The sequence below is a fragment of the Montipora capricornis genome, chromosome 1 (genome assembly GCF_036669925.1).
Source record: "Montipora capricornis isolate CH-2021 chromosome 1, ASM3666992v2, whole genome shotgun sequence".
NCBI lineage: Eukaryota > Metazoa > Cnidaria > Anthozoa > Scleractinia > Acroporidae > Montipora > Montipora capricornis.
The window spans coordinates 22009902-22017401 of NC_090883.1; positions in this window are offsets into that span (position 1 = coordinate 22009902).

Genomic DNA, 7500 nt, shown 5'->3' on the forward strand with positions numbered 1-7500 from the left:
GTCAAAAGGAAGAAATTGATTACGTGCTCGGCAACCATAAAGGTGCACGGGATCACCTTGTGTCAACTGAATGAACTACGGGAAAGAATGTTAATCGTTCGTCGTTTTCAGGGTAAAACAACGTACCTTTTAGCCAAGAAACTTCCGTCTTTGTTTTTTTTAATTTTGATGTAATATTTAAATGAATATTTACATTTCATCTGTCGGGTCAGGAAACCTTCTTTGTCGGGTTCTTGAGAAACGTATCTATTTTGACTCCAGGGTGAACTATCAACACCATCACGAGGTTGAGCGGCCATGTAATTGTAAATCTAAACATCTATGAGATACAAAAACAGACTTGCGAATTATCGCAAAAAATAGACGACAAGCTTTCTTTCAAATAATTCTTGGTTGTCACATTTCCAAATATATTTTTTCCCTGAAGACTGTGCAGAGTTGAGTACAAAGTAATACAAATAACCAGACAACAGAGATCACAGATCCACTTAAGGTGTTCGATTCCTTCTCCGTGTTTGTTGAACCCAGAAGTTCCCAGATAATTTTCCATTTGGTTTCAGTGTTGTACATAACACCACACTTGGTAAAATATTAACAATACAGCTCACTAGATTACGGCTCCACGGGCGAACGATTGTTGTCAAAGCCCAATACTTGTCGCTTTTAAGATTCCAGATATTTATTTTTCACCGCCTGTCTTGTTTATCCAATTGACGTTCCATTTTTGCGCGCAATAAGGGTATATTTTGTTTAAAGATACACTAAGACGCCTTTCGCGTTACAATGACTTTTGACGCCATTGCAGGTTAATTATTTGTTCTCCTGTGTCTACCAGAGAAAGCTACGCATTTTTGGGAGGCACGGTGACCTCATGGTTTAGAGTGCTGGACTCCGGATCGAGTGGTCCGGGTTCGGGTCCTGGCCTGGGACAATGTATTGTGTTTTTGGGTAGGACACTTCACTCTCACGGTGCCTCTCTCCACTCAGATGTATAAATGGGTACCGGCGAAATGTTGGGGGTAACCCTGCAATGGACTAGTATGCCATCCAAGGGATGGACCTGCTGGCTCATAAGCTAGGAAGGCAGCATTTCGACTACCCCATCAAACCGACAAAATACGCACAGAAGACTCTATGCACAAAGACACCACTTGGCAGGGGAGTGAGGGGAAAGGCTTTTACCAACACGGAAAAAAAAAAGGAAAACAAAGAAATTCCACCCATTTTCCGAATGGGATTGCCATACTGGCAACTTAGTAAAAAACTCGTATTTTCATGACACCACATACGTGATTACTCTAACTTGAAGACACAAGAATGTACCTCAGATGGTTCGTGCTTCTTTTCTTGTGTTGCCCACCAGTTATATAATGATCCTTCCTATCACATGAACGTGCATGCTGCTGGAGTTGAACACATAATAAACAACCGTCAAAGATTTATTAGACCCATGACAGAGCAATTGTGGGTGTGTTGTCACAGAAACATACATGGTGTGATGCACTTATTGTACAAGCAGTTTCCCATGCATTAAATGTTGCAATACGTATAAATGAATCCATTGAGGGGCCGGCACCAGTAACTGTTATCAGTCCTATAAGCGGACAACTGGGAACTACTGTTATTAAAATTGGACATCTAGATGAAAGACTCTATGTTTCACCAGTTCAGTTACATTATTATAATGACAGTATTTCAGGTTATGAAATCAGCAGTGCTAACAATGTCAACAATTATTCAGAAGTGAATTTCAAATGAACCTCTAAAACTTTGATCGAACGGTGAAAATATTTTAACAAGCATCCCTTTGATTTAGATTCCTGATTTAAACGGTGTTAAATGACCATTTTGCTGTTTGTGACGAGCATTTTAACGAAGGTTATTTAGATTTGCCATGTTTGAAGCTTCTGTAAACACTTCCGCGAATGCTTTTTGCCGCTTGCACGTTTTCCACGCATGAATTGAGATGTCAATGAAATCGACTTTGGATGGTTTTTTTCTGCAAATGTTGTTAAGATCACTGAGTGAGTATATACTAAAACAATTATTCTCTTCGATCTCGGTGAATAGTGGGAGAATATTTTGCCACTATTCACCTCCATTTCAAAGAATAATTGTTAATTTTCCACCTGTTATATCACACTGACTAATGCATAAAGAAACGTTGAGCCTGCCAATTTAAAACAACTGTGGTAACTTTTATATCCACGAGTAACGACAGTGACACTTCGATTTTACGTGGGATGCCCCTTGCAGGGCAGACCACGTTATAAAATGAGGACCGTTTGTTTTTCCTCGAATCCACAAATTGTAGCGTTTGTTATCATTGGGTAGTTTTTGTAAATAGAAAATATAACGGCATGTTTTAGTGGCCACAAGTTCATTCTACGTCATCCACATGTCATGGTCATTGTCACATCTAGAATAAGTTGATCAATGACATCTACGACCGGAGTTCATATACTATCTACTGACGTTACACAAATCACTTGACTCTGAAGATGACTTCCGCTCAGGTGGTCCAAAAGTCAGTCAATATCATCTCAAACAGTCCAGTCTCAGGACTACACTCACCCGGACGATCGTACTTTACTTAATTATGATGTGTTTCCTTCCTTTGTTTCCCGAAATCGGAGGTACACGAAACAATTTCTGGTGTCGATCGCCTGGTTTCACTAAAGGTTAAGTGTTGATTTCTATTTAAGCCATTAGTACCTAATACAGCTTTCATACCGTCGTTGTAATCTATTTCATGAAAGGTATCACAACGTGTGAAAACTACCGTAGTACTAATAGCAACGAATGATCCCTCGAAAATTTAGTTTGTAATTCTTTTTGAATTGGATAGAATCTTCATATTAAATGACTGGCAAAATATTTCAAATTTTCAAAATTAGAAATTCAAATTATTTTGTTAAATTTACTGGAATTAATTGAGACCAAAGCAAGAGACGTTCTTATGGTTATTACCGTGTACCTTCAGGGGTGTCTTCAGAGAAACGGATGTAGCACTTTCCGATTACGGCGAAGATATCCCAACCCTTTCTACTGGAATATCTCATTTGTTATTAAAGAAAATGCTCTGCCTGTCTTGTCAGAGTATATGTACTATCAAGAGCACTAACTAAAAACTTTGAGCGAGGAAACAGGCACTCAGGGAAAAATATTTCGAATTGTAAAATTCCCCAAAACTGGTTCAGTGTTGGAAATAGGTTTATCCAGCTACTATCAAAATTTGATTGCAAGGAGGCAAAGCGCCTTTGAGTTGCAATCTTCACATTGTTATCTTCAAGGCAAAAGTAATGTTTAAGAAAAGCCTTTTGTAACTCCGCCCCATCACCTTTCCCATAATTGGCCAGTCAGAGGACGCTACTGCTTTTCCGGTCACAGCTTTTGATCTCTCACAAGTTCTAGTGCTCCTCCAGCTTTATTGTGCCCAATATTGTTCGGATTCTTGACGCATGTTTTTGGAGTCTCTCTCTCTCTCTCTCTCTCTCTCTCTCTCTCTGCACGCGAGCAGGCTTCGTCAGGCCAGTTCTGATTATATAAAGTTCTTTGTCTTAATTCCGCTAATCTTCCCTTTCTGTGATCCTTCGGCTGTGTTCTTAGTCCCGCGACGATCGCTTCGCTCTCCAAATTCTTTACTTCGCGCTCGCCGAATGCCTTTTTCCATCCTCGCCGGGAGCCTGTTCGCAGGCTACTATGTTCTCTTTTTGTTATTGATAGCACCATACCTCGGGTATTCACGTGGTTTGTGGGTCCTTACTGCCTAATACTTTCTTAAAATACGATTTAATGCCACAAAAAGTAAAATATGATGCTTGTTTATACAAATACCTCAAACGCTTGCGAGCGAGAACAATTATGTCATGTTTCCCGCGAAAAGCGCTCCGATAGTCTACATATGCAACATATGCTGTCAATCAAAATGAACTACTACTTCCCGCGAAACGTATTTTACCGATATCACTGAAAACATTTGATCTTTTTTTGCGACCGACAAGTCTGACCTTAACATTTACTTAAAATACAGAAATGTTCTCTCTTGAATTAAAAAGCCTCTTTATACTACCCTACTTATCTTTACCTTGACAAATGCAAATATCAACTGTAGTCAAAACAAGTTATTACACTTTTTGGCTGTAATTTCAGAACTGCCTTCAAGTCTCGTAACCCAATATGACTTTTGCAGTCGTTCTACTGACTTATTGTGCTTTTACCGTCTTCTCACAACAGATATACGTTTAATGACACCCTCTGTGCTGTACTCGGACTGACTTACAAACTGGTCTGAACTGCAAAAATGAAGGAAGTGGTTTGGGCTGATACGACACTCGTAATATCAATACCAACTACAGCCTTGGACAAAATTGTAGAAACAATTAGCACTACTTTGCCCTCCCACAAAGTTGTTTTGCTAAATGGGCTCAGAAACTCGAGTACAAAAAACATTGTGAGGGGAGACCGGGCCGAGGTAGTTTCAGGTCTGTACATTTGTGAACTGTTACAAGGAATTTTTTGACAGATTCTGGGATATTTCTTTAAGGCCGCTACCAGTTGCCTGCTCGGTTTGATCAGTGCATCCCACTTGAGCGCCTACTTTCCTTTCTTTTTAGCTTAAAATAAATTGAAAGATGTTGACTACATTGAGACAGCAAAGTACGTAAATTAATCTAAAGGACCTCTATTTGTAAAAGGCTAAGTTTGAAACTTAAAAAGCTTTTAGCAGGGCTTAGATGCGTGTTGTTTTTATACAATGGCTGTCTATCTGTACAAGGCTGGGTTTGGAACTTAAAAAGCTTTTAGCAGGGCTTAGATTAGTGTTGTTCTTATGCAATGGCTGTGTATTTGCACAAGGCTGGGTTTGGAACTTAAAAAGCTTCTAGCAGGGCTTAGATGTGTTTTGTTGTTATGCAATGACCGTGTATTTGTAAAAGGCTGGGTTTGGGACTTAAAGTTTCTAGCACGGCTTAAATGTGTGTTGTTTTATGCAAAGGCCGTCTATTTGTACAAGGCTGGGTTTGGAACTTAAAAAGCTTTTAGCAGGGCTTAGATTCGTGTTGTTCTTATGCAATGGCCGTCTATTTGTAAAGTGCTAGGTTTAGAACTTAAAGTTTCTAGCAGGGCTTAGATGCATGTTGTTGTTATGCAATGGCCGTGTATTTGTAAAAGGCTGGGTTTGGGACTTAAAGTTTCTAGCACGGCTTAAATGCGTGTTGTTTTTATACAATGGCTGTCTATCTGTACAAGGCTGGGTTTGGAACTTAAAAAGCTTTTAGCAGGGCTTAGATTAGTGTTGTTCTTATGCAATGGCTGTGTATTTGCACAAGGCTGGGTTTGGAACTTAAAAAGCTTCTAGCAGGGCTTAGATGCGTGTTGTTGTTATGAAATGGCCGTGTATTTGTAAAAGGCTGGGTTTGGGACTTAAAGTTTCTAGCTGGGCTTAGATGTGTGTTGTTTTTATACAATGGCTGTCTATCTGTACAAGGCTGGGTTTGGAACTTAAAAAGCTTTTAGCAGGGCTTAGATTAGTGTTGTTCTTATGCAATGGCTGTGTATTTGCACAAGGCTGGGTTTGGAACTTAAAAAGCTTCTAGCAGGGCTTAGATGTGTTTTCTTATTTTATTTTATGCAATGGCCGTAAGAGTTCTCAGAAGCCTGGAGGTTTAATGTTCACTGTTTGACGAATTGCTTTTACTGAAACGCTGTTTAATGGTATAGAAAATTGAATGTTTAAGTGACATCTAATTTAATTGAACAAGTTTGCCGACCCTAGATGTAAAGTACCTAACCCTAACCCTAATGAGAACAGTAAGAAATGCACTAAAAGTAATACAGATTTAATACAGAAACTTTAACGGCTTTAAATGGGGTAGCGAATGATCGAAAATGAGAAAGGAACGATTAATTTATTAAATTCTGAGGTTTACACATTTGGCAACACATGGACTGAACAAATGTATTGCAGCTCCTTCCTTTTCTCTGGGAAAGATTGCTTGAGACAGGCGAAGTTTTGGGTTTTCCTAAGCCCTCTAGGTTTATATTTACTTTGTAAAGGGGAAAAGAGGCTACTTTTATTCGCATATGTAAATCTTTCTGAAACATGCATTTGACACTTGGAACTGTAAAATCTCTATAGAAATGTAAGATTCTGTTTTTCCTCCATTGATATTTTTCAGTGCTATTTAAAGAAAGCTGGGAAATGTTGCAGGTTTATTGACTTTTTACAACATCTCTTGTTTTTCTTCCTTAGAATTAAGACATGAATTTTAGTATTTAATGTTTAATCTCCTGTCCAATGAGGTGATTCTTCAATTGCTATAACTGGAAAGCAACACTTACCTAGTACGCGGAGATTCGCATTGCATACTGTCTGGTATAGTAAAATGGCAAACTTTACTGCCTCAAATTTAACAAACATACCCAAAGAGATGAATTGTACTACGAAAGAAGAACCAAAAGACTTTTATAATCATTAGCATAATTATCATCTGTCCATTCACAGTTGGACTAAATGTGTTGCTGATGAATTGCTATAAATGGAAAATCCAAATGAAGTGGAAACGCAAATGAATTTGTTTACCTACCGCACACCTTATGAGCACTCAAGAGCTCGTTCAATTTGTGTCCGTGCATTGCGGATCGAACTGAAATTTGGCAGTGTTGATTTTCGAGGAGAGGAGAAAACCGAAGTACTCGGAGAAAAACCTCTCGGAGCAAGGAGAGAACCAACAAAAAACTCAAACCACATATGACGTTGGGACCGGGAATCGAACGCGGGCCACATTGGTGGCAGGCGAGTGCTCTCACCACTGCGCCACCCCCGATCCCCAAACCAGTCTTAGAACAAGGCAAACATTCTCTTGGCATATTTGGCAGTCACTGATCATGACTTCTTGACCAGTCTCACGTCTCAGCCAAGGAACATAAACCTATTTGTGGGTACCGGATACACTTTTGCAGTCCTCTACGAGTTTCAAATATTCTGCTTTGGCTTGTTAGCTCGCTTGTCGTGTCTTCATCTCATGGCAGTTGTTTTCGAGGGACTGGTAGCAATCAAATTTCCCTATCGCTACCCACTATGTTCTGACGAAAAGCAACATTAAATCATCATTTTTTTCTGTTGGTTATATAGCGCTTTGTGTCGTACAGGGCTGTTAGCATATTGGCTTCTCATGTCCCAATTGCGTGTGTAATTTTCTTTTCTTCTTCTTAATATGTTTTCCTATACTCTGAGACCCGCTGGCATAAAAAGATCATGAGCAAATCTCAATGCCTTATGCAGAAAGATGTAGAAAGATTCTAGAAGGAAAGAAGATTGAGCGCTAAAGACAACGGTGTTAGTAGTCACTGCTGTTGGACTGAGCTTCTTATCCGGAGCTTTGTTCCTTGCAATTGGAGAATTCTTATCAGAATTTGCGAACAAAATACATCTTGTAAAAGGAATGACTCGAACTTTACTTCTGATTAACTCGTTTCTTAATCCGTTGATTTGTTGCT